This window comes from Megascapheus bottae, chromosome 3 (genome assembly GCF_031878675.1).
Source record: "Megascapheus bottae isolate mThoBot1 chromosome 3, mThoBot2.hap1, whole genome shotgun sequence".
NCBI classification, from domain to species: Eukaryota; Metazoa; Chordata; class Mammalia; order Rodentia; family Geomyidae; genus Megascapheus; species Megascapheus bottae.
In genome coordinates, this window is record NC_143511.1 from 66,828,052 (window position 1) to 66,852,180 (window position 24,129).

The window sequence follows — 24,129 nt, forward strand, 5'->3', positions numbered from 1 at the left end:
AGTCTGGTAAAGGAATGATGATTAATGAGGTTATCTAGCCAAAAGGAGGAGTGGTATGTAAAGGGAGAGCACTCTTTAGGGAAATCATACATACTGGATAGAATTCAACCAATAAGAATAATCATCAGGGGCTTAAGAAGAAAAAAAACAGGAGGAAGAAAAATGGATTAGAATGGAAAGCTATATACAAGCAAGTTCATTCCACTTGTGTCAGAATTCTTCGGGACTGTTACTAGAGAGTGACTTGCAGGCATTTGTGGCTAAGCAATTGTCTCTGCAGCAGCAGGAGTACAGGCTATATCTCAAGATGCTGAATACTGCAGACTGGGCATGAAAGTGAAATTACATTCAGAAAACCCAATAGAATGTGGATTGTGAGTGACCCTTCCTCAGGGAGGAAAGGGACATAGATTCCCACAGATAGTCTCAAAGGAATGACCTAGGGAGGAAGACCGTGATGTTATAGGAAAGCCATTATAATTAATAAAAAACAATTTTAGTAAATGGAAGGAATTTGGTTTGACAAACCCAAGAAACCCCAAAAGAAAGGTATGAAACTAGAAGAGAAAATATAACAATACTTCCAATTACAAATGATTTTGTCAATAGCCATATTTGAGATTATAAATGGATTACAAATAATAAGGAAAATGCAGCAAAAATAAAGTATAGTCAGTAACTTGATTTTCTATACAGATCTCTAAGGAAAGTCAGAAAGGAAAAGCTTTTGGCCTAGAGCACCTAGCATCATGAAGGTATCATCTCTACATAGCAAAGTAGTGGAGGAGTAGGTGACAGAAATGATACCCTACATCCATAGGAAGAGCCGAAGTGTAGGCAATACTACTACTTGTGGAGTAATTTTAAAATGTCACCATTAGGAAATGGAAAAATTGAGAAATTGCAGAGCAGATGGCAGAATGATAAAAGATGTTCTTGTAAAGCAGCCTCAAAAAAGGCAAAGGAAGCTGCAGAATCCTGTATTTCATCTTTAGAATTTTCTCCTAAAAGCTCTATTCCTTTGCAATTCTGGGTAGCACAAGTACAGACATGCATTAGTATGTATTAACATCCCGAGTGAGTATGATGTACAAGACTGGATATACAGCAATGGATGATATGATCACGCTTCCTTACAAGAATATAGACCAGTGTAGAATATAAAAAAAGAAGAAAATCATAATAAGTATTGTTATAACAAGTGAGTCAGGCTCTGGTGGCTCACGCCTGTGATTCTAGCTACTCAGAGGCTGAGATCAGAGGATCATAGTTCAAAGCCAGCACTGGGCAGAAAAGTGCCCTTAAGACTTTTTTTAAAGAGATTATTATTAAATTTTATTACTCAAAAATCAGAAGTGTCACTGTTGCTCCAATGATAAAGTGGTAACTGAGCACAAGAGGACAGTATTCATTCCCTGAGTTCAAGCCCTACAACCAACAAGAAAAAAATAACAAATGAACTAAATGAGGAGCATATGTGCTGTGTAGACCGATGAAGATGTTTAAGGCTTTTCTTATTTTATTTGGCTATGTTAGTTTGGCAACTTTCACAAACCATTACTAGTAATATGGAATCATAGACTGCAGAGTGGAAGTAAAGATATGAGAAAATGAAGATCCAAAATTATAATCCTTTGGGCTCTTTTTATAAAATATGCATTTCCACAGGTGTACCTGAAATCTCTTAATACACTCAGGCTGTGTGCTTATAGATTTATAGGCAATTCCTGAAACGAATGCCAGGTAGATGTTAGAAACAACAACAAAAACAAAAATCACCTTTTTTATGTATGTTGGTCATCATTTCTTGACCATATTTTTTTCCTGGAGTTTAAAGAGTCTGCATTTTCAATGTATTTATAATTAATAACTGCTGCTTCTTTTGTCAGAACCATTAATCTAAATGCTGTCATTGCTGTGCTATTTTCCAACCTCTTAAGAGCTAGTCAGTTAAATGGATTCTCAATTAGGAGTCTCCCTGGAATTAACCAGCACAGTCTAGTTAATTACAAAATAACTTAACATCCATCTGACTAAGAACTCATATATTACATTTTCCAAGTGCTACCAGTTGCTAAGTGGCCCACTGTAATTAGAAATCCTAGGAGAAATCAGAAGTACGGTATAACTTCTTGCCTTTCTTCATGGTACATTCCATCAACCTGAAATATCTTCCTTTCTTTACCTATTGATACTCTACTTGTCCTCCAAGATTCATCTTAGTGATCATATTCTCCAAAACATCTTGCAGGGCCTTCTCTTGCCTGAGTTAAAAGTTTCTAACAAGCACGAAGACTCAGGTTCAATTCCCCAGTAACACATACACAGAGATGCATGAGTGTTTGTACACACATTCTCATATAATCTTAAATCTAGATGACAAAAATTTGACTTAATGAATTACTTCAACACTATACTTTATTAGAAGAAATTATTGTTATATAATTATTTTTTTCTTTTTTATTGTAATTAATAAAAGGGTTACATGATATTTGCCAGATAGAAGGTGCATTAATTCACATATATTGATACCCTTTCACATGTCTTGGTACCCATTACCCTCCCCTCTACCCCCCCCCCCTCGTCTTGGTTTTCCCCCCTTCCCTGTCCAATTTCAAATAACCAAATACAAATATATCCAATATATCAGATAACAAAGTGAGATACTGTAACAATATGAGATAACCCAGGGACAGCAAAAGAGCTGAGAGATAACATCGTACATTAAAGACAACAATCATTCATTGTATGGCTTTTGTTTCAATATCCTAGAGGTCTTTTCAATTAGCTTCATACTATATGGCCTTATGTATCAAGGTTTTGCTCTATTGCAGATCTCTGCTAGTAGAGCCCAAGGTTTCTACTGATTATGACAAATGAGGGAAACCATTGAGCCTAAGTTCCTTTGAGTCTGGCTTACTTCACTTAATATGATTTTTTCTAAGTCTTTCCATTTCCTAACAAATGGGTCGATGTCATTTTTTCTGACAGTAGCATAGAATTCCATTGTGTACAAATATCACAACTTGTTGATCCACTCATCAACTGAGGGACATCTAGGTTGATTCCATATCTTTGCTATAGTGAATAATGCTGCAATGAACATTGTTGTAGTAGTGGATTTAGTATGCCCTAGTTTCTGGATGATTAGGTAAATGCCAAGTAGTGGAATTGCTGGGTCATAGGGGAGCTCTATGTTTAGCCTTTTGAGGCACTGCCATATTGGTTTCCATTATATCTGACTTAAGTATTTACTTACAAAGCATAGTGACTTGATGTTGCCAAATGCTAATTCAAGTGTTGATGTTTTTGTCAGTCCAGGAGCTTAAACTCTGGGCATGGGCACTGACACTAAGCATTTGTGCTCAAAAACAGCACTCTAACATTGAGCCACAGCTCCACTTCTGGCTTTTTGTGGTTAATTGGAGATAAATCTCAAAGACTTCCCTGCCCTGGCTAGCCTTGAATGGCAATCTTCAGCTCTCAGCGTCTTAACTCACTAAGAACATGTGTGAGCCACTGGCACCAGGCTTATACCTAGTTTTAATCATTCAACTTGAAAAAAACATTTTAAAAATTACTTATCATTGCTTCAGGGGTTAGGAATTAAGTTGTTAGATGTTTCCTATACTTGAAGTATTTTCCAGCAAAAGGGATAACCTCTTTTAGAGGATGTTATTTATAACTATACAGTCTCTATCCCATTTACTTTAAATAATATGGCTTATAAGATTATGTAGCTATGTCTTGAAATAAAAGATGTTAAAACTCAGTGAAGAAGGAAGAACGAAGCCAGCAAAAAAACCTTAGCAATGTCAGAAATCTATGGAGAAACCCATCTCTACCTCTAAAAGCTTGCTGATATGATGTGAAACTGACAGCTTTTGACCACTCTTGGCATTCTCCTTCCTGAAAAAATAGTCTGGCAGTGCTGAATGATATGTACCTGCACTGAGAAGAGTGGCTAAATAAAATTATGCTTTTTCAATCTATGTGGAATGAAACTTATTGAATAGGAGAAAGACAGTGAACTACAGTTTTCATGAATATTTACTGTCCCTCTTTCTTGCATAGATGTACCAAAGAATGTATTTTTACTTATTTGTGCATTACTTAAATAATCACTTACTGAAAGTATGTCTAAATGTGACCATTTTAGGACAGGAAGGGAGCATCACATGAAAGCCATTATCTTGGCTTTACAGATTCTGCATCACTGCACCTAACAACCTAACCCACAGAAATTCTTTAGAGCCACTTGTTCTCAGAATATATATATTTTTTCCATGTCACTTGTCTTTTCCTCTTGGATCTTTCACATGTCTTCCAGACTCTCACTATGAGCAACTAGAAATGCTACCATAGATAACAATTTAGACATCTCCTGTGCTTACTGTCACTATTCTCCCTCTTGCTGTGGCAGAATTTCCATGTACCATATAGGGCTACTCTGTGAGCTGGCAATCATCCTTTCAAGATAGGTTCCTCAGAAGCCCAGCACTTTCCATAACCATCCTCCCACCTCTTACTCCTGCCTGGCTCCCTAAGTATAGAGAGGTTGAGAAGCTGTCGGTTTTAAATAAATCTAAAGAATAATTTTTAAATGTTGTAGTCAACATTAAAACTACTACAGATTTTATTTCTAATTTTTAGGCTTTTTGTAATTTATGTGATTTCTATTTTGTGTCTGTATTTCATTTCATGCACAAAATAGGAAATAAGCATTTCATGTCAAGTAAATTGCATTTCAAGTAGAAACATGGTGTTATTTGAACATCCAGTTATAAAAGAAGAAACAGAAGATCATGTCAAAAAACTATTCAGAGTAAACAGAGTAAGTATTTCAGAATGAAGAAATAATGTTATTCTCTCGAATGGTTTAGATTGATGGATTTTTTTACCAATACTATCCCTTAAGTAAATAGGCCACCAAATAATATGCATACACTATATTTTCCCCTGTTGGCTGTATTATGATTTTTATTAGATTACATTTGTATGAGACATTCAGGATTAATCTAGGAACAAAAGATAAATGAACTGAATGTGGCTGTTTATGGAATATAATCAAGAGCTTGCTGGAGCTGAAAAAGACAAACAGTATACTTATAATATCTAGAACAACTACGTATTTCATTTGTCAACAACTGTCTCACATAAATTAGTTTAAGTGTGAAGGCTAGCAGGCATATTAAATTGTAAAGCTAAACAGAATTCAAAATGTTGTTGACTGCCAAATCAACATCAGATTCAATTTCTCCAAAATGTTGTAATTCATCTTATTGCATTTAATTGCTATGTATTAGCCACCATTAATCACTTCTATTAAACCTGCCTTCACAAATGAGTAAGGCTAAACCTTAATTCTGTAAGAGCAATAGAAAATATGCATACCAAAGTCAAGAATTTTATCATATAACTCAGGATTCAGAAACATAGAAATAGAATAATTACATTATTGAGCACACACAGCTACTAATTTCTGTCCATGAGAGAATATATGAAATATATGAGAATATATTATCTTGGAAAAGGGATACACTGTCATCTGCAGGTTGAAACAAAAAGAGACTTGATATCCAAAGATACTGGGAGTGACACACCAGAGCTATGTAGGTAGAAGTTGCTTTGACACACGACATATGAAGAATATGAATTGAATGTAATTATACATATGTGTTTCTTTAAGGTACACTTAAAATACAGTTTTTAAGAAATAGGTGCTTCATTGTTGTGGATAAAGAGAAAATATTATAAAAAAGATTTTTATATTGAGAAAATATAGCAGTTTAGGCAAGATGAGAGTCTCAGACCATTTTTTCAAACTTCTTAAAAAGTTTATTGTCAGGGTGATATATAGAAGGGTTACAATTACATTCATCAGACAGTGGGTACATTACTTCTTGAACATTGATACCTCTTCCCATGTTTTTCTCCCACTTTCTCCCCCACCCCCTCCCAAATCATCTTGTTTTTCCCTTCCCTTCCATATTTCAAATAAACAAATAAAAGTATATGCCAAAGTCAGATACAGTAACAACGCAAGATAAGCCATAAGGGGAAGAAAAGAGGAGAGAAATAACTTCCCATAGTACAGTAAGAATAACAATCACAAAAACAAACCAACTTGTTATGAGCATTTGGTTAAGCTATGGCCTTGAAGCCGGGCATCAGAGGCTCATGCCTATGATCCTAGCTGCTCAGGAGGCTAAGATCTGTAGATCATGATTTCACGCCAGCCAGGGCAAAAATGTTCTCATGAGACTCTTATCTCCAATTAATTACTCAAAAAAACCCAAAAAACAACAGCAAGGAAAAACAGAAGCTGAGCCATAATTCAACTGGTAGAGTGCTAGCCTTGAGCAAAATGCTCAGGGACAAGTGCCCAGGGTCCCGAGATGAAGGCCCATGACAAACAAAAAATAAAAATAGAAAAAAAAATGTATGTATGGGTGCTGAGAGTGTCCTAGAGGTAGAGTGCTCACTTAACATTCATGAAGCCCTGGGTTCGATTCCTTAGTACCCCATACACAGAAAAAGGCAAAAATGGTGCTGTAGCTCAAGTGGCAGAGCACTAAGTTTGAGAAATCCCAAGGACAGTGCGCAGGCCTTGCCTTCAATCTCCAGGTCTGGCAAAAAAAAATGAATGTGTGTACATATATATACAAACATACATATCACAGACATACACACACACACACACACACACACACACACACACACACGGCCTAGAAAAATGTGAATAATTGAGCTCTAAAAAGATAAAGAAGGAAAAGAAAGAAACTGACAGAGAGGATCTGAAAATCACACTAGTAAGTGCATGGGCTGAAGGACAGGATTACCAGTGCCTGGAGACTGATTATTAAAGCCTACATAAATCTGAAGAGCCACTGGTTCCTGCATGAGAAAACCTCATCCTCATAGGTAATGTGGGACTTTAGATAATGGTCCCTTCATTCTAATGCATATCATGTGCATCCATAGGCTTTGGTGTAAGAAGAATTCTCAGAGACATTGTCATGAATCTAACTCCTGAACAATTAAATAGAATTTGTATTAGGAAGTAATGGAAGGAAGGTATTCCCAGGCCTGGAAAGTTCTATCCATAAGTGAAGAGGCATCAATCAGTTGACAAAAAGAAAACTATTAGAGATAAGGGTATGAGTGGCTCTGACATTCTGGGCACTGTAGTTTAACACTGAAATTATAGGTTCTTAGTGGTAAACTAAAGGATATATATGCATATACATATGCTTTTATAGCTATAGATATGCTATTTCCCCCCTCTGTCATCCTGATAATACTTTCTTACCATTTCAAGTAGAAAAAAAATATATCTTACACTTAAGGTATTACATTTTTATACTCCCATTTTTTTTTAGTTTTAGAAGCAATTATTCCTCCTATTTATATTATGATTCCAAGAGTCTTATGCCTAGAAGCTAAAAGGAAGTTCCTGTGCGGACTTTGACCTTACAATACGCATAAAAAGCATCTATTTAGAGCTTTCTTGAGATTGATGTTGCCATCACCTCATTAACTGTGCAGAGAACAGGTATGGAGAAAGCTCTGCATTAATGTGTATTGCTGTCAAGTCTAGGCAATTATTGACAGCCTGAAAGATAAAATTACATAAAAAATGACTGTAATTCAAAGCTAGTGTCCATAGCCCAACTGGCATGTGAAGGGTATCCTTACCTACCTCTTGTCATAACCCATCCACAAGCTGGACTAGTCACAAAAATGTGCCAATAGGCTTATCTTCCATCTCTCTACTGCAATTACAAGCTGACATCTACCAGGCTATTTTGCCTTGTCCTAGTTTCTAGTTACTTTTTGTACTTCAGTGATATTTCTTCCTAATTAGGATAATAACTAACATGTTCAGCACTGCAAAGTAAACACTCATATTCCTATTTTCAGAAGAGAGCACAAAGACACAAAATGCTTTCTTTTGATGCCAACACTTTTGCTTCATTGCAGAAAATACTGTTTCAAAATTAAGTGTTATCATTCCAAATTATACTAAAAAACACAACTTTTGTGGAAGCTTTAACAGGGTAAACTTGGACTGTTTGTTCAGTCTTACCTTATGCAGAAATAAAAAAGAAAGAGATCTTGGCTTTTTAAAAAAATTCTTTTCACTAATGACCTTGTTATTTTGCTGGAGTTTTTAATTTCACAAGAGAATCCTGCTCCTTTTTAGAATCATGCTTTCTGGAGCTAATATACAGAAGGCAATACAATTTTGTTTATGAAATTCATCATCAGCCAACAGGCTATATTCCCTCATGAGGCAATTATAAAAAAACAAGTGTATATACTTTCCCTGCATATCATTAACCATGATAATAGACACTTAAAATGATCTCTGTAGGAGGCTATATTAAAGGTTGGTTGGTTTATATTTTTTCCTATCATCCTTCATTGCTTTTGCTCTATATAATTTGTAATATAGGGATAAAGAGATCCTTGAGGTTTCTTCCTTGCAAATATAACATGTTATTTGCTATAATGGGCTCAAGTTAATCTCATGTCTTCTCTCTTGATCATACTTTATGATTTAATGTAGGAAATTCCTGGGAGAGGCCAGCACACAAAACTGAATAAGCTCCATATTATCGAGGGCAGTTAGGATTTAATTGAGTCCACTACTATTGAAGCCCTAATTCCTATTGCTTCAGACTTGACCTTATCTGAAAGTAGGGTTGCAGATAAAATTTGTTAAGATGATGTCACACTGGTAAAACATGGGCTCCTAATCTCATATAACTGTTAATGTTTTAAGATGTCAAGATTTACACAGAAATAGTAACATAAACACAGGAAGAAGATGTGAAAATTTATACTTTTAAAAGCTACGGAATTTCCAAAAGCTAGGAGAGAGACTTCGAACAGATCCTTATCTAATTTTCTCAGAAAGTGCACAGTCCAAAATACATTGTGACTTCAAACAACTTTGTCTTTATATCTTCTTGCCTTCCTGCTTTCTTGCTTTTTTCTGTTTTCCATTTCTTACTAATGCATTCGTGCCAGGGTTAATGGATGCTGCAATTTCTCTACAAGATATGCTTGATAAAATATTTTCAGTGCTTATGATTTCCTTCACCAGCCAAGAAATGAGGGCTATACTAGTCAGACTTATGGGACTTAGTAGGGGAAAAGAGAATGCAAACATCAAGGTTATCTTGAAAATTCCTATTCCATATAGCTTTCTCTAAATCTAACTACGTTCAGTCTCACTCTTAAAAGTTTTCTATCAGTTATTCCCAAACATAGGGGCTGGAAATGGGGCTCAAGTGGTAGAGTACTTGCCTTGCAAGTGTAAGGCTCTGAGTTCAATCCCCAGTAACAACCAAACTTCCAAAACAAGAACAAAAGAGAACAAAACAAAAATTCTATATCCCCAAACCCTCCTATTTAAGGAAAATATGCATAAATGGATCAAATGAAAATCCTCCTGTTGACTAAGTTTATCTAAATTTTCTGCAACCAGAAACTATAGCAGGAAATGAGAAGCAATGTCACAGAAGCAATCATCATGGCTTTCTTGGTTTGTATACCGTCTAAAGCAAATACAAGTATACTTCTAACACCAGAGACTAGATTTTGCCATTTTTAACAATCTGGATTGGTAAAATTCTACAGTATATATTGATACTGTTTCCCACTATAGGATAAAAGGTATGCTGAATTGTGAATGTAAAAAGGAGCAATACAAAAAAGAGGTCTCAAAGAAAATAAATATAATTTAGGGGAAAACAAGAAAAATAAATGAAGATACAATGGTATGTTTCACAATTCAATTTCCTTAAAATGAGAACAGGAAAAGTTGAGAAAAGTGACTTATGTATCAAAGCCAGCCGAGGCAGACAAATCTGAGATACTTGCCTCTAATCAGCAAACATATGGAATAGAGGCATAGCTCAAGTCATAGAGCTCTAGAAAAAGTTGAGACCTCGAGTTTAAACCTCAGTACCAGCACCCATACACAAGAAGTGTTTTAGCATGGACCAATGGATTGAGCTTTCTGAAACCTTAAAAAAAAAGATTATCAAAGAAATAATGAACAAACTTCCCTGGAGTAGAGAAGACTGAAAAGGCCCATCACACAATCAGAATAGCATAAAAATAAATATCTTTACAAGGTCTTGGCTTTTAAAAAATTAGACAACATCAGTACAAAAACAATTACTCTAAAATTATTTGGAGAAAAACGATAAGTCATTTAGTTTTTTTTAAAAGTACAAAACACTTATTTCTATATAGTATCAGAAAAATTGAATATCCAGTACACAAAAATTCAGTGATCTTGAAAGTCCTCAATGAAACCAGTTTACCACCAAGAATACATTATCTATGTTATTTCTAACCAGTGTTTGGCAGAAAGATATTCAATGACACATTCCAACAAAACAAGGGAATGTCTATACCATGAGATAAAGTAATGTAGGACAAATTGCAGGGAAGCACATTTAGGGATGTTGGATAATAACACATATGCCTTTTTTTTTTTTAGTGAAGTTAGAAGACAGAGTATGGATTGCATTAAGAGAATGAAAGCTAGACAAGTAAGGGTGGCTGGCCTTCAACTGAAGATCTCCCTTCCGTGACTCCCAAGTAGTTGAGATTACAGGGATATAGCACCATGCCTGGCTTCAAGTTTTTACCCCTCCCTCTACCTCCTTGTCTCCCATTTATTTACTATTGTCAACACTAGGGTTTGAGCTCAGGACCTCCCACTTGCTAGAAAGGTGCCCAACCTATTGAACCATGACTCCTTTTTAAATTCTGGTTATTTTCAAGACAGGATTTCACTATTTCCCTGAGCCAGCCTGGAACCTTAATCCTCACAATCTCAGCCTCTCATGTAACTGGGATGACAGATGCAGATCACCTTGCCCAACTGAACTGGCTGAAGTCTCAAGGCTGGTTTGAAAACATGTTTCTGGTTATCATGGCCTCAGGAGTAGCTAGGCTTAAAGGCATGAACCATAAGCACCAGCTTCAAGTTCTTTCTTAAAGAAAAATGGTATTGTATTAGTTAATGTGATGAATAAAGTGAAATTTAAGCAGAAAGAAACCTTCTATACACACTAGCGCCTTTATCTCAAAGACTATTGAGAAACCTTGTGTCCGTATATGGAAAGCAGGAAAAAGAATGATCCCAAGGAAGAGAAGAGTTTGGAGTTGGAACAAATGGCAAGTCATTTTGAGTTTTAAAGAAAATACCAACTGAAATTAGTAACTTTAAACTTCTGTGGTGATCATTCATAAAGGCAAAAATTGAGCAATCTGGCAAAGGACAGTTTGCAAAGCTAGAAATATGTGTCTTCTGGCTTGAGTGATGTCACTCATTCTGTTTGGCTAGGCTTTTCTCCTCATCTCTCCATGTTCTTGCCAAGACTATTGCTGTGGGATTGACGTGGAAATGATGTTTAATGTTGCTATAGAAATCTTGGGCCTCCTTGACATGGAGACCTCTTGTTTTAGCACTGGCTACAAGCTGAAAGTGTTCCTTCCAGTTAAAAACATATTAAGCTATTTCCTGTCACAGGAAGACAAAAAGAAAAAAAAAAGAAAAAGACTGTTAGACTAGAAAAGCAGTGGTTATGACAAGGGCTGATAGTTTCCAATATTGAATGAAAGCACTTATTGAAAAAAAAATCAATGAATACCAGCACAAATCAAAACAAAATATTACCCTAAGCAATTACAACTTGGGAAAGGACACCTTTTAGCAATTAGAAACAAGACAGAAATTGTTCTGTTTCACTATATAATGCATTAAATGTAAAACAAAAATTGATGCAGGTTACTCTTTTATTTTGTATTCATATCAACTGTATTGATAATGTCAGTACCTGTTCATGTTATGCTTTTATGTTGTTCAGATCTATATTATCATATAGAGGAAGCCTTCCCCATTCAAACTCTGAAAGCTGAAATGCTCCAAAGCTGAAACTTTTTGAGTGTCACATAATGCAACAACTAAAATATCTACATTTGATGTTATGCATGACATCAAAATACACATTAAAAGTACTGCATAAGATTACTTTGTAAGTCAGTCCCCCAGAGAGACAAAGAATGCACCTTTTCTCTTATAAAGTGTGAAAGCTAGATTTAGCTTATAAACTTACAAGTACATACATTGAATGGTATGCAGGCAGATATATACAAGTGTATTAATTTGTATTAAATATGGTAGACGCAAGGAAAAATCCAATGCAATTCCTTGGAAAGGCAAAGTCAAATAAATACCAGGGTACTTGAAAGGGGTAGAGTCAAGGGGAGAGGAACAGACAAAGAAAAGAAGAGGGAGGGCCTGGAGTTTGGCCTAGTGGTAGAGTGCTTGCCTAGCATGCACGAAGACCCGGGTTCGATTCCTCAGTACCACATACATAGAAAAAAGCCAGAAATGGTGCTGTGGCTCAAGTGGTAAAGCTCTAACCTTGAGAAAGTCCAAGGACAGTGCTCAGGCCCTGAGCTCAAGCCCACGACTGGCAAAAAAAAAAAAAAAAGAAGAGGGAATTAATAATTGAATGTATACCCTACAAAATGAAAAAGTGTGTTTAGGAAAGGCATGGGTGAGAATGTTGAAAGGGTGATCAAAATGCATTGAATTCATAATCTGTTTTGTTAAAGGGAAAGTCCTTTGCACAACTACTTAAAGAAACCAGAGTAAAAAGAAACACCAGAGGGGCCGGGAGTTTGGCCTAGTGGTAGAGTGCTTGCCTAGCATGCACGAAGACCCGGGTTCAATTCCTAGGTACCACATACATAGCAAAAAGCCAGAAGTGGTGCTGTGGCTCAAGTGGTAGAGCCCTAGCCTTGAGAAAAATCCAGGGACAGTGCTCAAGCCCTGAGCCCAAGCCCAGGACTGGCAAAAAAAAAAAAAAAGAAAGACACACCAGAGTGAAAAAACATAGGAGCCATGCTTTCTCTCATTTGTAGTATATGTCTGGGATTTTCCTATCAGAGAATCACAATAGTGCAAAAGTTATGTGCATATGGCCATATAGGATGAGGCTAAGTGAAATGAACTCCAGGATACAGAAACAAGAGGTTTATCTTGTGGTTGTTGTTTTTAATGTACTATGTGAAGTTATTTATTTTCTCTTTTTCCCACCTTTGGTTTATGACCTGTTGTTTCTGTATCTAGCTTTGATACCTGGTATATTGTATATATGTTTATTTGTTTATTTGAAATATGGAAGGGAAGGGGAAAATCAAGATGATTGGGATAGGATAGAGGAAAAGTGTGAGAAAAACTTGGGAAAGGGTATCAGTGTCCCAGAAATAATGTACTCACTACCTAATGAATGTAACTGTAACCACTCCACAAATATCCCAAAACTAAAATACATTTTTTAAAGAAAAGAAAAAAATGACTTATAAGGTATATAAAAAATGTATATAAAAATTAATTGGTCCAGGACTTTGGCCCAGTGATAGAGTGTTTGCCTAGCATGCACGAAGACCTGGGTTCAATTCCTCAGTACCACGTACACAGAAAAAAGCCAGAAGTGGTGCTGAGGTTCAAGTGGTAGAGCTCTAGCATAGAGAAAGTCCAAGGACAGTGCTCAAGCCCTGAGCTCAAACCCAGGACTGGCAAAAATATTAAATGAATTTTGTATTTAACTTTTGGTTCCATTTCCTAGATATTTCATTGTACATATGCAAACATTTCAGAGTCCGAAAAAAATCCAAATCACATTTAACCTTTATGATACTTCATAATTTTTCTTCCAAGTAAAGTATGTAAAAATGAGAATGTTGAACTCATTGTTTTGTTTGAACTTATTGTTCTGGTAATTTTACAATGGTGTTTACTAAACCCAGTATGCATAACTAGCCCCAGAATTCCCTTTACATGCTTAATTCCTACTTCAGAGTCAATCCTAAAAACTTTCACCTGTTTTTTGTTGGTGGTTGTTTTTCTTTTCTTTTTTTCTGCCACTCATAGGGCTTGAACTCAGGGCCTGAGCACTCTCCTTGGGCTTTTTCTTCAAAGCTAATTCTCTACCATTTGAGTCACAACACCACTTCTGGTTTTTCTACGTATGTGGCACCAAGGAATTGAACCCAGGTCTTCCTGCATGCTAGGCAAGCACTCTACACTAGGCAAAACTACCAGCTCTGACACATGTTTTTGAAAACTAAAATATCTGGAGATGATAAATATGAAGATCATTTTCTTAGTGTTCAAAATCATTAATAAATCTTTTAAAAGAAATTCATATTATGTATTTCTCACATAGTCCAAATACATTGCGCTTTCATCCAATAGGGACATTCTTAATAAACATCCCATTATTAAAAATCTTATTAATAAAGCAATTATTTCAGTGTAAGGAAAGCTTAAGCCTGGAGAATTTCAGGGTCACAATTGCTGTTAGCTGCAAAGCAATGTAATTAATGCAAATTTAATTCTTTAATTATATTATCAATGTTATTGCTGATTCAAGTTACGAAAACTTGCTGGAAACATGTCTGTAATTCAGAAAGCATCTGGCTACTTTATTCCCTTGCATCCTGAGACCTTTGATAGGCAACAAATGACCAGCCCTTTATAGACATACAATATATTGGAAATATTCTAGGTTTTTGTGCATATTAAATATTTCATTTCTTGGCTTTATGAGATGAAGACAGAACAAAAATAGGAAACCATTCATGATTAGAATATATTTGAAGCTCTTGGATTTGAGCTTTTTCACAAAAATCTGTAACAGAAGCCAGGCCTATCTACTCCTATTGGGTAAGTTCTTTGTATGGAGACAAGAAGGGGCTGGTGTTATTTAGCAAAAACAATGACATAGAATATATCCAAGATGGAAATAAACTTTGCAATTTGGGGGGGAAGGGAATTGGGGATGGAAGAAAGCAGGAGAAAATGAGGGAGGGGTTAGCACTGTTCAAAGGAAATGTACTACTCATTACTTATGCTCCTGCAATGGCTGTGTACATCAACTTTACAACTAAAAAAAAATCAAACAAAAGAGAAAAGACTATATCCATGCAATGAAATATAATTCTGGTTAAAATAAACATATATGGCCATAGATAAATTCCACAAACACATTGCTCAGTATAGAAAAGTAAAAAGGGCGAAGCAGAGTATGATGCTTTTTATTTGAAAGAAAAAAAACAGTTTTGTAAATGTAAATCAGAGGCCATAGTTGAATATGCCATATTTAACGTTTTTATATAAGCATGAAAAAGGTTCAGTTGATGAGTGGATCAACAAGTTGTGGTATTTGTACACAATGGAATTCTCTGCAGCTATCAGAAAAAACAACATCGACCCATTTGTTAGGAAATGGAAAGACAGAAAAAATGATATTAAGTGAAGTAAGCCAGACTCAAAGCAACTTAGGCTCAATGGTTTCCCTCATTTGTCATAATCAGTAGAAACCTTGGACTCTACTAGCAGTGATCTGCAATAGAGCAAAACCTTGATACATAAGGCCATATAGTATGAAGCTAATTGAAAAGACCTCCAGGATATTGAAACAAAAGCCATATAACGAATGATTGTTGTCCTTAATGTCCTATGTTATCTCTCATCTCCTTTGCTGTCCCTTGGGTATCTCATATTGTTACAGTACCTCACTTTGTTATCTGATATATTGAATTTATTTGTATTTGGTTATTTGAAATTTGATAGGGAAGGGGGGAAAACCAAGATGGGGGGGGTAATGGGTACCAAGACATGTGAAAGGGTATCAATGTATGTGAATTAATGCACCTTCTATATGGCAAATATCATGTAGCCCTTTTATTAATTACAATAAAAATATAAAAAAATAAAATAAAATGATAAACAAAAAACATACAATAGCTTTATAAATATGGAAAAATAGCAATGCCATTTTCTGTCTGAATCAATCATATGCTATGTAAAAAATACATGCCAAAACTTTCCTCAAAGAAATTGCCCAAGTTTAAACAAAATGTTTTGCAAAATATGAATGAGATTCTTATTTCTCAAAAAAGGCACGGGAGGTAATTATTGCAGAAAAGAGAAGGCTGCAAAGAATTCTACCTGAGGAAATTGAAAGTCATGTCATCATTGTAGAATAATCTAGAACTAGAATGAAAATAGTTTAGGTTACAGGGAGAGTGATACACTGCTGTCGGTAAAAATTACTGCAACACATCGTGGTACACAGACAACAGAGAAACTGAAGAACATTCCTAGAATGAAAGCACCGAAGAGCCACAGACCTACGCCTTTTAGTGCCAGTATCATGTTTCAAATATACAAATATAGTCTACCTTGGAAAGGCAGTAATTTTATGTAAAGAATTTCCATGTAAATAGTGTATCTTGCTTGTCCAGTTTTTTTTTAAGTTAATCCTCTAGTTGTTCCAAAAGATAAATAAATAAAAAGAAAAAGGTTAAATATACTATAATGGTGTCCACCATTCCTATGTTGTATATATTTCCTTGAAAAAATGATCTTCTTTTCTAGTCTGAATTATTTTTCCCCAAACTTTTTTTTTTTGCCAGCCCTGGACTTGAGCTCAGGACCTTAGCATTGTCCTTGGACTTTCGCAAGGCTAGAGTTCTACCACTTGAGCCTCAGCACCACTTCTGGTTTTTTTCTATGTAGGTGGTACCAGGGAATCGAACCTAGGTAGAATGCTAGGCAAGCATTCTACCACTAGGCCAAACTCCCAGCCCAAACTTATTTTTTATTGTAATGTTTATTGTTACAGTTATATTTGCCAGATAGTAGGTACATTACTTCTCACACATTGACCCCCCTTTCTCATGTTTATGTCCCCATTTTCCTCCCTCACCCTTCCCAATCATCTTATTTCCCCCTTCCCTTTCTCATGTCAAATAAACAAATAAACATATATACAATATACCAGGTAACAAAGTCAGATACTGTAACAATATGAGATTAACCAAAGGGAAACAAAAGAGAAGAGAAATAACATAGTACATTAAGAACATCATACAAGATAAAATTCTTGTTTCTATATCCAGGTGATCCTTTTATTTAGCCTCATTCTACAGTGATATTCTTTAATAAGTAAAAAACTTAATGGGAGAAGGAAGAAGATATCAAATAATGCCTACAATTATTCTAATCACTAAAATATTAATTTAAAAAGCCAAAGCATAGTCTTCTCTGAGTTAGGATGTTTCTCAGTGGTAGGTTGCTAACCTAGCATGTATAAGACCTTACATTTGATACTCAATATCTTGTTCTCTTTTAATTAGAAGTCATGGATACAGTTATTTTACTTATTTGTTTTTAAATTTATCATCAGGGTGATGTACAGAGGGGTTACAGTTACATTCATAAGGTAGTAGTGAGTACATTACTTCTCAAACATTGTTAGCTCTTCCCATGTTTTTCTTCTCTTTTTCAATTTTTTTTATTGTACAGAAGAGTTACAGTTAATTTCACCAGATAGTAGGTGCATTACTTCTCACACATTGATACCCCTTCTCATGATTTTGACCCCCTTTCCCCCCTTCCCCTCCCTCATCTGTTTTTTCCTTCCCTTTCCTATTTCAAATAAACAAATATACGTACAAACAATATTCCAGGTAACAAAGTCAGATACTGTAACAATATGAGATTAACCAAAGGGCAACAAAAGAGAAGAGAAATAACACAGTACATTAAGAACAACAATCTCACCATATAAAGCTCTTGTTTCCACATCCCAGAGAGCCTTCCCATGCCCCTCCCCCCAATTTCCCTTTCCATCCCCTCACAAGTTGTAAAGTTCACTTCTAACATATTGTTGGTTGTGGGGCTTGAACTCTGGTCTTGGCACTCTCCCAGCATCTTGAGCCACAAAATATTAGCCTCTGTTTTCTTTCTCCTCCTCTTTTTAAATGATCATTTTCAAAAAGCTGAAAAATTAGTTGCACATTTCGTTTAGTCTTATCTTATATGACCTTATGTCCACAGGTTTTGAGCTATTGAAATCCTCTGCTATGAGAGTCTTAAATGTGTACTAATTATTTGAACACTAGAATATGGAAAAAGAGGTTTATCTTGTGTGATTGTTGTTCTTAATATACTATGTTATTTCTCTTCTCTTTTTTGCCCTTATGATTAATCTCATGTTGTTACTGTCTCTGACTTTGTTAACTGTTATACTGTATACACATTTATTTGTTTAGTTGAAATAGGAAAGGGAAGGGGGGAAAAAGATGATCAGGAGCAGGTGAAGGAGGGAAACAGGAACAAAAGATGACAAGGGGTACCAATGTGGGAGAATTAATGCAACTTCTACCTGATGAATGTAACTGGAACCCCCTCTATACATTATCCTGACAATAAAAAAATAGTTGTAGAGTCTTTTAAGTAATACATTTAAAGTAGAGCATTTCCTCAATGAGTCATAATTACACTGGTGATGTAGATTTCTACCCAATCATTTAAAGTATAGTAATTATACACATTGAAAGTTTGGTACACTGGCTTAAGTAATAAGGACTAAACAAACAATTATAAACAAAATCCTCTTAACATTTCTCAACAACCTTGAAAAACACAAGACAATACTAACACAATTGAAAACTGAGGAACAATTTAAAATTATTTCAGAAGAAGATTAGTTAAAATGTGCTTGCATTATCTGTGAATTTTAATAAAATTTAAATTATTTTGCTAAAAATAATCTCACATTTCTTAGCCCATTGAGGGTGGATCTGAGTCACTAAATTCTTTTATCTGTTTGCAAAATGGCCACATTGATTAATTTTCTTTTCTTTTCCCTTTACTGTCTTGTGTCTTGGGTGTACTGGGATGAGAGATGAGCTTAGACCCTTCAGATGCCTGCAGCTGAGACTTTTGGCCTGCCATGATGGTAAAACTCTCATCTCCCAAATAAGAAAAATGAAGCTCACCAAGGTAAAACGTCATATGCCACTGTCACTAGGAATTGCCATTCAAGAAAATACCATTATTCTTATTCCCAAAGAATAAGAATAGAAAAGACATTTCCAAGGAGTAATCATCCATGAAATTTTTCTCTTTATATCCCAAAGAGGATAGTTCATATAACCTTTCTCACATACATAGAACATAACACAAATTAATAGGCACTTGCCAATGACAAAAACTAATAGTAGGTCATACAGTTCCAAATGGGAGAAACTAAAATATGTCAAGTTCCAGAAGTTCATGCATATATGTACTGTAATAATTTAATGACTTAGTTACCTCCAGGATACCCCCTTTCAACATCACCCTCCATTCCTTGATTTGATCACTTTAGTTCGCTTTATAACCTGATCATTTAATTTCACAATAATAACATTTAACATTCTACATCGAATTGATCTCTTTAAAAATGAGTCTGTCTTAAAAAAAAAAACTGTAATGGAAACTCTTCAAAAGCAAATGGTTTCTTGGTAAGATGCCCAGGCACCAGAGATAACAGCTGGCACATATTAGCCATTCGAAACATACTTGTTGAACCTGCCTGTGTTTGTTCAGTTTGGCAATTTTCCCATTAAAAAACTCTCTGTAAGCTAGATTCTAGTGGGTCACACCTATATTCCTGCTATTCAGGAGTGAGATTTGAGGATCACAGTATGAAGCCAAAAGGAGTTGAGCGGTAGCCTTGAGCCAAAAGAAGCTTAGAGTCAGTGCTCACACCCTGAATTCACACCCCAGGATGGGCACACACACACATGCATACACAAAAACTATACAATAATTTTTCATATTTTATATTTCAAATATTGTATTCACCAAATGAATGACACAAGGAAACCCCATGGACAGAGAATGTCTACGAAAACCCCTGGGTATATGTCCAAAATGTACGTATATATTTTTACAAAAGGACTAAAGATCATTTCAGTAATGCTATTGCATATATAATTCTGATCATATCATCATCTCTTGTTCTACTCTACACACATATCTTTAGACATTTTTGACAAGATGAAGGTTCAACCACACAGGGAGAATAAAAGATGGTAGCAGTTTATTTTTAAGAAGCAATTGGCTGTCTTAATCATGTCACTGTTGAATGACCACAGTTACTTTTTCTATAATGAAAGGTCTAATTGCATTGGGTTCCAGTTTGCATTTTCAAGCTGGCCTGGGGCATTTGTGTCTATCTCCATTAGCCTTTGCTAGAAAGTTATTTGTATGATAGGTTTAGTGCCAACTGCATTACAAAAAAATGTTGATAGCCAGTATTTTTGGCCTGTGATAATTGGGGACTTTCAGTGTTAGAACTGCCAAGCTGTTAATTAGCTTGATGTAAGGACTACATATCCACTTTTATTTTCATTATGATCTGCCAGCTCCATCTTCTTTTAAAGTAGATCTCTGCTAAAAGGTTTTGAGAAGTACTTGTTTTCACAAAATAATCACCTGGGATTAGTGAGTTATGAACAGCTGCCCATTACAAGAGCTGATTTACTCCATTACTCAAAGCAGGAGCCACAGCATCATTGGTGTGCAGAAAATTTATGGGAAAATCCACTTTACCATGCATCAATAACTGCACAGCAAGTCAATGTAGTACTTGGGGACTAAAGCAATTTCACTTTTCATGCAACTTTGATAGCAAATGGTTTCTTGATTAGCAGAGAAAAGGTACACATAAAAAAGTCAAATCTAATAAAGAAAAAGAAACTAAGATACTTGTGTCTTCACTGCAGATGTATTGATTTTTTTCCCCTTCTATTTCAAATCTATTCTAAAATGCTGATGGTGTTAAGCAAAAGTTTGAGTATGATGTCACTACCCCCATGGGATTCTGACTGCTAATACAGGCCTTAGCCTTTACCATTCACAGTACTGATAGATTTTTAAGGTTTAAGATTGAGTTTGCTGAGTCGGTAGCTAAGCAAATAATCATTAAAACTGAAGGAGGCAGGACTTTGACAGCTAAGTCCTTGAGTCCATGTGAAACTCAGGAAAGGCAGGAGCTGTCTTTGAGTATACAGATTCTAGTTGGACAGTTAAGAGGAAAGATGTAAGAATATGAACCCTGTCTCTTTTTCTAATCTACTGTGGCTTCCATTGTATCTGCTGGCATGCCAAACCCCACAGTGGCCATTCAAAAGGCATTCAAAAGTAAGCAGGTGACTCTGGGAAGTATGAATAATATCTGAGTCATACTAAACTCCTAAACACACTGAGGTAATCATATGAGGATATGGAGCACTGGCCCCTATATCTCCCATGAACCTCTCTCTTCCTTTCCATCTATTTTTTTTAACAGTACATCACTTGATACCATTTATGATGCTGCAGAGGTACAGCCTGATTGAAATGTGAATCCAGGCTTGGCTTGAAGTCCCTGTTAGTACACTCTGAGCAAATGTGATAAATAGGTTTTGTGTTTCTCCAGGTGCCTTTCCATGTAAATTGATGACTGCTGCCCAGGGGAATGAGCTGGGCCTGAAAACATGAAGAGAGATTAGTATTAGTGTGACAAGGCCATAATCTGTAACAAGGAGCATATATCATTGTCACACGAGAGAATCACTGTGTTTGGAAGATCTTTTCTGCTTAGGGAAGGTCTCCACTCCATGGCTGACAGTTTAGGTCTCTTTAGATCAACTCTTCTTGTTTTATCCAGAAAAGCTCTTTTATTCAAATTTGACAAAATAATTACTACTACCATTTGGCTTTGAATGGCTCAATTATGGCTGTAGTCATTTGGTTTAGTAATTACTGAAATTATGGTTTGGGCCCAAGGCCAGTTCTATCTTCCCTTTCTTCCTCATGGAAGCAAGGAGAGGCACTTTTATAGGAAAATATATGGTGATTCAGAAGGCAGGTTGTAACAATTCATTTTAAATGACTCCAGTCAATGGGAAAATAAAACTGAATAGTCTAGCTGATAATAAGGCTAATTTTTTGCTTTTTTGGTTTTTTTTCTCTTTGAGAAAACTGGTACCCTGAAACTGTTTAGTTTCCATGGATAATCCTAGTCTCGCCATGAATGGAGAAAATCAACTTTTAAATTTTACACTCTCATTATTCTTTTAACCCTGATTATTTGCTGGTTGTTATTTAATCTGTGGTATTTTGTTTTGTCTAAACTAGGTATTCTAGATTCCTAACATCTTTCCTTCAGGTCATTTCTGGAACCTATTATTTTACCAACTTTAAGTCATTTTAGTAGCCTGGATTTTTTTTCATTTTTAAGTGGGGATTAATGCATGATATGTCCCTGAGTAATTATAAGAATAAAAAAACTAAACACAGAACTTCCCTATGACTCAGAAATTCCAAAAATAGCACAAATAAGGCCACACTAAAGCCATCAACACAAACATGTTCATTGAAGCATTGTTTACCATAGCCAAGAGAAGGTAGCTTGCAGGCTGATCTGGAATCAGCATAGATGCCCCTCACAGATGAATGGATCAATAAACTGTCATATATGTAATACATATATGTATGTATGTATGTATGTATACACATGACCAAAATGGAATGCTACTTATCCATCAGAAATAATTATATTATACTATTCATAAGGAAATGGCCAGGTTAATTATCTAGTATACCTTTCCATTGTCATTTAAGAATCTTCCTTGAATCTTCCTTAGCTTGAAGTACTATTACTTTGGATGAGACAACTTTATTCTCTCAAGGCTGCTTCAAAAGTCTGAAAATTTAGAGCAAATGAAAATAAGAACAAAAAGAGAGGAAAAAAAACATGAGAAAAAGCTCATCATTCGTAGTCATAAAGGAAATACAAATAAAAACAAACCTAAGATACTACATTACCCCAATTAGAATGGCCAATATTCTATACTCAGACAATGACAAATGCTGGTGGGGTTGTGGAGAAAGAGGAACCCTGCTGCACTGCTAGTAGGAATGTAAACTAGTTCAGCCACTCTGGAAGGGAGGTTGAAGGTTTCTTAAAAAACTGAAAATAGACCTTCCCTACGATCTGGCCATACCACTCCTGAGCATTTACCCTGAGCATTGTAGCCCAGAATATGATAAGGATACCTGTTCAGCCATGTTTATCTCTGCACTATTCACAGTAGCCAAGCGATGTAAACAATCCAGATGCCCTACTACAGGTGAATAGATACAAAAAAAATGTGGCACACACACACACACACACACATTATATATATATATATATATATATATATATATATATATATATATATATATATGGAATTCTACATAGCCAAAAGAGAAGATAAAATACTAGGAAGTGGATGAAATTAGAGCTAATCATGTTGAGTGAGATAAGTCAAGACCAAAGGAACAAAAGGTGCATGATCTCCTTTATATGTGGATATTAGATCCAAACAGTACAAGAGTGATGACTTAATATTCGGGTACCAAAGTTTATGGACATGGTTTTGGAGATATAAACAGAACTACATAGACATAAAATCTATGATGGGATATATACTCTATAGACATAATGTTATAATATATAGATTGATATATATATGACATATAAACCCTTAGCTTAATTTTTTTAATTAAAGAATTTATTAACATTGATTTTTACATATTTCAAATGATGTGTCCTTAGCTTAATTTTAATTTATATTCTAAAATCTATGTGTCAGTGATTGCATATTGAGATTCCCTTGTTGAATACTTGTCTGTTAAACATGACATTTGAAATATGATGTAAAAATCAGTGTTAATAAAAATCTTTCACAAAAAGAATGAGAGAAATTGATGGAGGAAAAAATTAGATAGACGGAAATATAAGTAACTGAATGAGAACCCTGAATGACTATTTCTTGGCTTCATTTTCCTCCTTCCCATCATCCCTCTAATTTTCCCCCTTCTTTCCTTTCTTTTTAATAGATATTTACTACTTATTTTTTCTATGCTAGAGACTTCATATGTATAGGTGAATATCTTCTGAAAGAATTTTACCATTAGATACTAGATTTTATTATTACCTTGTTAAAATCCTTTCTATATGCTTCTGATTTAGATCACTTTTTAGAGTGTTGACTCTGATCTGTTTATCAGAATATTAGAGTTCTGACCACTTACATGTCATGGATGTAAATCCTATTCCCATTGCGACTTAAATCAGTTGGACCTTGTTGGAAAATCAGAGATGCTGTCTCTCTTTCACAGTACATAACTGAACTTACTGTGTGTTCTAAATTCTGTCTCCA

General features: G+C 35.4%; 1 long non-coding RNA gene across 1 annotated transcript in view; it reads right to left on the reverse strand.

The window, feature by feature from the left end:
- LOC150065719 (uncharacterized) overlaps window positions 1–24,099 on the reverse strand; it is a 43,387-nt gene extending 19,288 nt beyond the window's left edge. The window contains exons 1-2 of the long non-coding RNA XR_016534796.1: window positions 24,002–24,099; window positions 22,525–22,625 (exon numbers count right to left, since the gene is read on the reverse strand). This is a non-coding gene — a long non-coding RNA (uncharacterized LOC150065719). The remainder of the gene's footprint in view (window positions 1–22,524; window positions 22,626–24,001) is intronic.
- Between the last annotated feature and the right edge of the window lie 30 nt (window positions 24,100–24,129).